General features: G+C 34.7%; 1 long non-coding RNA gene across 1 annotated transcript; it reads left to right on the forward strand.

The window, feature by feature from the left end:
- Positions 1 to 274: 274 nt before the first annotated feature.
- On the forward strand, positions 275 to 8035 carry LOC115929650. Its single transcript, XR_004066633.1, has 2 exons — positions 275 to 2318; positions 3707 to 8035. It is a non-coding gene; the product is annotated as an uncharacterized LOC115929650 (long non-coding RNA).
- Positions 8036 to 8923: the final 888 nt, after the last annotated feature.

The following is an 8923-nucleotide window of genomic DNA, read 5'->3' on the forward strand; positions in this document are numbered from 1 at the left end:
TACAACAAGAGCAGAGAGCAGAAGCTGAGCCTACAGTATTGAAGTATCAAATTTAAAAAAAGGTCAGATAAACTTTTGATAAAGAACGAGAGAGAGAGAGAGAGAGAGAGAGAGAGAGAGAGAGAAGGAAGTGGAGGAGAGAAAGAAAGACAGACAGACAGACAGATATTGAGAGAGAGAGAGAGTGAGAGAGATAGAGAGAGAGAGAAGGAAGAGAAAGAAAGTCACGAGACAGACAGACAGATATTGAGAGAGAAAGAGGGGGAGAGGGGGAGATATGGGATAGCTCTGGGGAATGTGTGTTAAGATTGCTTCTGATGGTTTCTTTCTAGAGAAATTCCTAAAGTTCAAGAGCTCTAGCTGAAAACAAAACTTTAAACTTTAACACTATCACAAGTAGATGTATCACAATTAGAAATAAAAAAGTGAGCTCCTGATCACTTTGTTTGTATAAATATAGCAATGAAACTGGAGCTTTAAAAAGTTGGGCAAAATGAATTGGGTGTATTCACCTTTCATGTCTTGTGCCTCAAATAAAATAAAGCATAGCAAAGTAAAATAAGAAGTTATAGCTGATAGTTAATTTCATAACTCTCTTTTTATTAACATAATCTAAGAAACTGGAATGATTCATAGGGGTTTACTTTACTTTGATACCAGAGAGTGCAGAGATTATAAATTGATAAAGTGTCATAAATGTCATAATATGTCATGATCTATTAAATTCATGTTATCATCATGTGAGAAAACCTCCCATGATAGTGAAGTTTATAGGATGTTACATGTTGCAAAAATTAAATTTCCTTCTGTCCTCCAATTATAATTGAATTTCCACAATTCTAACAATTTTGTTCCCATGACAACTTAATAGTCTACCACAATATCCTGTGTCCTAAGGGAGAAAATCGTAAGTAAAATAAACAGAAATTGTCAAGGAAGTGGACAAGAGTCATCTCATATTCTATGAATTTTAAAGTAACCATACAACACTTGGGGATCAGTATATAGGGAAGGATTGAACGTGATCAGGCCAGGCGCCCTGAGAAGGATGCAGGTATTTTTCTTGTTTTAATTGTTGTTACAACAACTGCATGTTTGGTACTAGTTTGTGAAGTTTATTTTTTTTTTCTTCAATTGCAGGAGTTTTAGGGAGGGAGGGAGGATGAAAATCTAATAAGCAACTTCTTTGGATTATGTTTGTAATGATTAGGTAATGATTTGAAGTGAATCATACCTCCTTTTTTGTCAGTATCAATTGTCTCTCAGCTGTCTCCGTCTTTTCAGTGCTTATTTTCTCTTTCTGGCTCCCATCTAAATAATGACAAATTTCCAATCATCTCATCATATATGAGTGTGAAGTGTGTGAGCCAATAGTAGTAACCCCTTTCAAGGACATTTGTTCTATTATGAGAAGGAACAAGTGGAGGAAACTACAGTCTAGGCGAGAAGTTTTAGTTTGGAGTGATGAAACAACAGTACAATGTGCCCACGCTTTTTATCTTGTTCACATACATCACAAAATGTGGTGTTTGTGATAAAACGGGACACTTTGACCCCTGTTGACCTAACAGCCTCAAGGTGTCAACATTGGTTGTTTCAGATATATCTGTGTCAGAAACAGTTATATCTCATCAAAACATATTACATGTTTTCTGGATTCAGAAAACTCAATACCTCATATGCACCTGTTTTTTTCTTCAAAAATGCAAAATTTATCTGGGACGTTTGATAATTAATTTTCTGTCAAGTAGCCTTCAACAAAACATATTAGGTGCTTATTAAAAGCTTCTCTTTATATACCTGTCATACTATGCTTTATAGGTGATTATCTCTGTGGAAAATATAATAGTAAAAACTTGAATTTTGAAACTTCTTAAAAGTTACCCTTCCTATAGAATATGGTATGAGTTGCACTCCATGGCCCCACCCCCTCCATCAGAACTCAAATCATCAAAGGATATCACTACATTAACTTCTTGTCCCAATTCCCAGACCTCTAAAGCCAAACTATATAGCAAGCCAACTACTTCCCTTTAATCTCTAAACCGATCTGACAGATCAGCTGTATATTAGAACCGCTCCGAACAGACGAGCTGAGCATTCGAGAGAGGCAGCATCTGGCCGAACAAGTGCGTCTAGGGTTAATTGCTTTATTGTCCTGTGCCATCACCAGTCAAACATATCCACTCACTTTCAGCATCCCAGACTAGACACACAAGCTCTGAATTCTATCACAGTTGGAATATTGTTTCTTTGAGTTTATTGGGAAAGCAGGAAAGAATTTATTTGGATTATTTCAGTCAAGAGCTTTGTATACGGTAAGTCTCTTTTACGCTTCGTTGGAGTGTGTGATGTTTGCTTCCAGCGCTGCTAGCTAGACATGACATGAATGGATTCCTTGATCGGCTTCCATGTGGTGCAGCTATCATAGCATGCGCCACACCCATTTTTTCACTCAGACCAGTTGCTGCTGCTGGTGTGTTCATAACTATACCAAGAACATATATACTACGTGCTTAGAAATAGCTAAACCTTATCTTCTTTGAAGTGATTGATATTTGTGATATTTTTAAGGAGTATAGTTTGGATCAATATTTATGCAGGAGAGGCATCTCATTCTTGAAGTAAGGTTTAATTTGTATGCAGAAAGATATATATAGAGAGAGAGCCATATGATATCTACTCTGTAAGATTTCTGTTTCAGTATTTCTATCCTCAAAATACAAAATATAAAATGTGTATTGATATCTTAGAGAATATTTCACTTATACATTTTTCTTCTGTATGAGAGAGATATTTGTTTAGCTGATAATTTTTTTTTAAAAGATACATGCAGCATGAGATGGATGGAGGTTTCAACTATATACCGGTATATGCTTCTTGTGCACTTTTTAAGATTTTGCATATTTCTAGCTGTATTTTTCATTTTGAGATATGTCTCAGACATTATTATATTTTTAGTAATAATTATTAACATCATATATTCAGGAATTATGTATCAACTTGAAGCAAAATTAAGATAAAACATAACATTCTAGCTCCAGTCATTTATGAATGAGAGAAATCACATATACAGATACTGATTCTGCTTCCATAATGAGATGAATTGGAAACAAAAGCATAAGCTATATGTTTATAGAATGGTATATATATGCTGCTCTACTGCATGCATCACTTGTATTGATGGTACTTGAGTATGTGAGTCATCTCCTGACCTTAAAACTGGAGACTATAATATGACAGGGTCTGGTGGTGAGAGCAATTTAGTCAAGTAGTTTTGGTTTCAGCTGAGGATTTTTGTATTATGAATTAGAAGACAGACAAAACATATTTATATGTACTTCTGTGCATTATAGGAAAATTGAATATATATTATGTTAATGTGATGGAGATGAGAGAAATACATGTGTGTGTGTGTGTGTGTGTGTGTGTGTGAATGTAATGTGTATGCGGAGAGAAAATAGAGCGAGAGAGAGAGAGGGAGATAGAGAGAGAGAGAGGGAGAGAGAGAGAGAGAGAGGGAGGGGAAGGGTAGGAGTAGAAGATATGATATTTATTTTGTTCAAAATGCCTATACTGCAATCTGATGTCATTTCCCTGGGAATATGAATTGGGGAGGTGGGGTGGTGCTGTTAACGATACTCTATAATGTAGGCCTATAACAGTCTTTTTTCTTTTTCACATTTATTATTTCTATGCATCCCAGATAACATTCCAGAGTAACGACAGGCTGAATCGTGCTATTGTCTGCCTCCTTTTCCTTCATTGACATCAACCCCATCTCGTTACCATGGCAAACTGCGGCTGGTTGTGGAGCATCATCTGGATCATCCTCCTGCTCGTGATCGGATGGCCCATCGGTCTCCTCTGTGGCATCCTCTATGCCATCTTCTGTGCGTTCCCACCCTGCTGTCCTGGTTGTAACGATCTGGTGAACTTTATACACCGGGGCTTGGACCTCCCCCGTACCTGTGCCACCAACATGGTGGCCCAGCGATCAGGGTGCTGAGAAGGGGTGTAGCTAAGGGCGTGGTTGGGTGTAGTTGGTTAGCGATCCAGGCACGATTGGATAATTATAAGCAGAGGATGAGCTGGAACTGGGGTTCTCTTGTCACCCCTCTTTGGATTTTTCTCACCAAGGAGAGAGGCTGCCTATATTTTGGACACACATTTATCATGTCAACATTTTTTGATCGAGGCTATTTGTAATCTTCCAACCTCTGATAAAAGTTAATAAATAAAAACTTACATACATATTCATATACCGTACAAGTACTTCAGGATATGTGCCAGACTTAAGTTGTGCATCACACTACTAATTGCAACTTTATATACTGTGGTTAGAATGCCTGTCTAGGTATCTTCCCTTCAACATAATTTTTCATTTGTATTTATTTCGCTGTTTACAACAAAAGATGAGTTGTGATGCAGAAGGTTCTGATTTTTGTTCCCATGTACAAAAAAACAATCAAACATTAACACTGTTATGATATAACCAGCTGAGGATGGGGGTGTATATATTGAATGTGTTTGGTAGAAATTAGTATGATAGTAGATAGATAATTTAGCTGCCTATATTATATATCTTGTAAGTATATACTGCAGGTATATTAGATATGTTTTTCAATGAGGCTGTCAATTGTACCATTACTGAAATGTCTAAAGTCAAAAGTCTTCAACTCAATATATTTTAGTTTATATAAGTCATTACCATATAATCATTTTATAAGATAAAGATGATTTTCCTTGCTACTTGCTATGGTATAGTAACTTATTTGTTTTCTAACAGACTGTATACCTTCTTCCATCAAACTTATAAATCTTTTTTATCATGAATGTTTCTGTGTAATATATTTATGCACTGTCTTGTTACAAACATTACTCAAACATCTTTTTTTATAAATAGTTGTCAGACTTATACATAAACAGTTTTAGTCAGTGTCCACATTTAGGTATGGTCTGAAAGTGCTGAAAGTACCTTGATTCACAAATTGAGAGCTAAAATGTAGCCATTTAAAATGTGTGGTGTTATAAGATCAAAGTAATTATAGATAGAAAACAAATATAATGTTGGTGCTCTCTACAGATTAATTAAGGCTTCCACATTGAAAATGACTGCAACTCTGCAAGTATTAAATCAATGGAGTATTCTTTCTCAGTTGTTTTGGGGGCAACTAGATCTGTCCTAATTATTCCCTTTGAATTCTGAAAATAGGTTTCATTATCATTGCCACTTATCCATTGTGTCTTGTTCATCTGAAGAACCTAGAAAGGTTAAGCTATCACCTGTCTGGATGATGGATGTAAATAAGAGGATGGGATTGAGCTATCATCTTACATGCATGGGTGATACATGGGTTCAGGGGGAGTTAATACATCCAGACAGACAGCCAGCCATGCCATTCCAATAATTGCTTCTTCCTCCCTGCTCTTGATCCTCAGGGATGTTACAGGTCATTTTCGCAAACAAAGTCTGTGAATGAGTATCAAGGGGTGGAGAGGAGTGATGAAAGAAAATGAGGTTAATTCAAATAGTTCTATGATTCTATCATCTCTCGTTTAAGTACATTTTAGGGTCGTTTTTCTGTGTTTTGAGAGAAAACGAAGCCAATTGCAGTAAACCAGTATAATTTTGCAAACAGATGCAAAAGGCATACCTATGTTAATTTAAGTGAAATATAGGGAGACTGTTCAGGCCTTAAACCAACTCTTGCCTGTCAGTTCCCTTGTATTGCACTTTAAATGGAACCAAACTTCACATCTGGTATTCTAATCAGACACTTGTACATTTCTCCTCTCATAATTTCTTTGTCGAACAAGCAAGCAATCATAAGCTTCATTCATTCCTCACCCGGTATACTAATGAAAACACACTGATTTGCACAATCAGACAACCATTCATAAATCAATCCTCATGCTTGCATCTTCCTCCATCTCTTCCCGTGAGGTTCTTGAAGCAAACTTCCTGCATGGCTGACCTATACGGGGGTGTACACTATACATCCTATTGACACTGCATACATTTATTTCCTCCACCACATATAAGGCTGAACATAGAAAAGATATGAGGCTGTCTGGGAGTGGTTGATATTGATATGTAGCAGAGGATGTCCGCTACTCGTCATGCACTTCATTATTACAAGTCATTGAATCTGCTTAGATGTTTTTGTGCATATAAGGTGTCAAATTATAGTATTTCAATGAATTTGATTATTCTTCCAGCTGTAAACAATTACTACGCAATTTTTTAACGCATTTTTGTGCTTAAACATACTATATGAATGTCCATACACTGTTATGTTAAATCATGTAAAAGTAGTTTAACTTGAGTCAGTGTTTTCGAACAATTTATTGTAAACATTAGAAGATCATTTTCACATTGAAATATATATATACAAAGTTATTCTGCTACACTGGTATAGATGTTAATGGAATGAAATTATTTAAAAAAACTTATGATATGAAATTGAAAATGTATACTTGTATTGGGTAATTATAAAGTAACTTGGAATATGAATCAGGGATCATATATGTTTGTAACTAAAATGTTCAAAAATGTTCGATGAATAAAGAAATTAGATGAAGGGCCAATTAAATGCATTGTGCCATCAGTACTGCCTTAAGTTTTAAGACAACTCTTAAGACTTCCAACTTTTGATTTGATCAGAGCATTTATTATTCTTGTAGAAACTATATCACATTGAAATTCTGAAGTGCACACTGTATCATATTTTTTGTTAAGACATTTACTTTATTTATCTACTTGCACTTGGAATATTGATTGTTAAAATAAAAATATTACTGACCACAAAGGTCATAATGAGATCTAACTGTTGAAAATGATTTCATTACAGCAAAATAAACTTAATCTGCGGGTTTACAATATTTTGTATCTTTTCACTTCTGCTTGGTGCCTCACACTTTTCTTTCTCTACCTGATCTTTCATTCAAGAAACCCATTTTGGGAGTTAGAATTATTGAAATATGTTAATTCATCTCTTTATACAATTGCTGTAGATTTAAATTTTGCACAGAAGTGAGTTACTCAAAAGGGAGACTGCCAGATGTGTGTGTAGTCAGCCACATTAAATATGGCAGTCACGACATCCTGACAAGGAAACTTTTGAAGTGTGAAACATATTGTTTGGATGAAAATGAAATGGTTGTGAAAATAGAATTGGGAAGATATTAGCGTTATGAAGACTTTTGAGTTTAAGAAATACAACATTAGTTTCAATTTATGAATGAACCTAAGCATAGCTATTATGATTGTAATTGGCTATTGTTAATGTTGACTTCTATACTTACAGGTAACTGATAATTTGAAGCCGAGTTCATTTGTACATCATTGAGCATTTTTAAAGATACAGACGAGAGTGGCCATATTTAATGAAATGGTTTCATTATAATTTAGTTCAATTAAATGAAGCCGAGGAAATGATAGACTATCTATAATATGGGATTGCTCTACACTGGATTTGGGTTTAGATCAAGCATTTGTCAACAAAATGTGGTCATTTCCACATTGCGTGGAATGTTTGTGGAGATAAGACTAATTTGATTGGCTATTTTGGCAACTGTAGTTTCAGAATCAAATTGTTTTCACTAGTTTGAAAGTACAAAATTAATGGTTTCCACTCATAGTGTTGCAATTTCTCTTGACATACTTTGTTTTGTAAAACTATGGGAACTTTGAGCTTCATTTTCAAAGTGAGGATAGAGATATTTGCTTCATGCATACATGTATAAAAGAAAATGAAATTCAGAAGTATGGTATTGTTAGTAAATGTAAAAAAATGACAAAATCATTTTATCAGCTTGTCCAAACAACCACAAGAAGAAACAAAATCATGAAAGCAAGATATGTCCATGACATGGTTATCTATATTACATTGTTGTAACTTTCTGTCTATTTGCCATTTATATGAATTAGTTACATACACAGTTTATGTCCTTTAGATGGACCAGTAGTTATATATTGTAACATTTCTGTATCTATTTCATTTGTAATGTCAATAAATGAATGACTCAATAATATTATGGTCTTGGTAATTGGAGAACTTTTTTTACAAGGCTATTTTCATTTCAAAAAGTTAAATGGTCAAGAAGGTTCACTCTAATTTTTTTTCAGGAGATGAATTCCACCAAATAATTAAATGTGTGTATATTACACTTGTATCCATATTGCCTTACAAATTCTGCATGATGTGGTTAAATTTGGTTTGCATGTAGTGCATGTCCATCGCAATTCTTCTTGCTATCTTTTGTGTAGCTCAGATCTATAAAATATGGCTGTATGACCAGATCAATGTCAACTGGGAGATCTCTCTGCTGCCAGTAATAATATTGAAGAGTCTAAAGAAAAATATAACCAGTAATAATGATAATGATGATCGTCATCATCATTAACCTCATAACAAAAGTCATGTCATTGATAGTTACAAACCAGAAGACATGTACTGCTCTAAGATGTATACCCATATATGGTTATCTTCACCCCTCATTATCTCTCTGTTCAGCATGCTATGTCTGTCTGCTTGTTAATGCTATATAGTCTTGTAGTCACAGACTCCATTATTTGATTGATTGTCTTGCCACACACAGCTAGTAGATTGCATGGCTGTGTGTCAAATATTGTATGTAACCAACACTCTCCCTGATGTAACCTATTTATATGTCATTATGAGGATAATGTGATCTGAAACAAAGCTTTATTTTTAAATCTTATGTGAACTATTATAATATCTAAAGGCTGAGCGGAAATACATTTTTCTGTTACATATCTTCCTATTTTTATCATTATAAGCATAGATGTCCATCATTACCTTTTTTTTTTAAAGGAACACAAAAAAAAGGAAAAGAAAGGTGTTTAATTGCCATTCGCGGAACAGCAGTTCAGCATGTATTAATAAATACATATAAA

Source organism: Strongylocentrotus purpuratus, unplaced genomic scaffold (assembly GCF_000002235.5).
Source record: "Strongylocentrotus purpuratus isolate Spur 01 unplaced genomic scaffold, Spur_5.0 spur5_scaffold_5, whole genome shotgun sequence".
Lineage (NCBI taxonomy): Eukaryota > Metazoa > Echinodermata > Echinoidea > Camarodonta > Strongylocentrotidae > Strongylocentrotus > Strongylocentrotus purpuratus.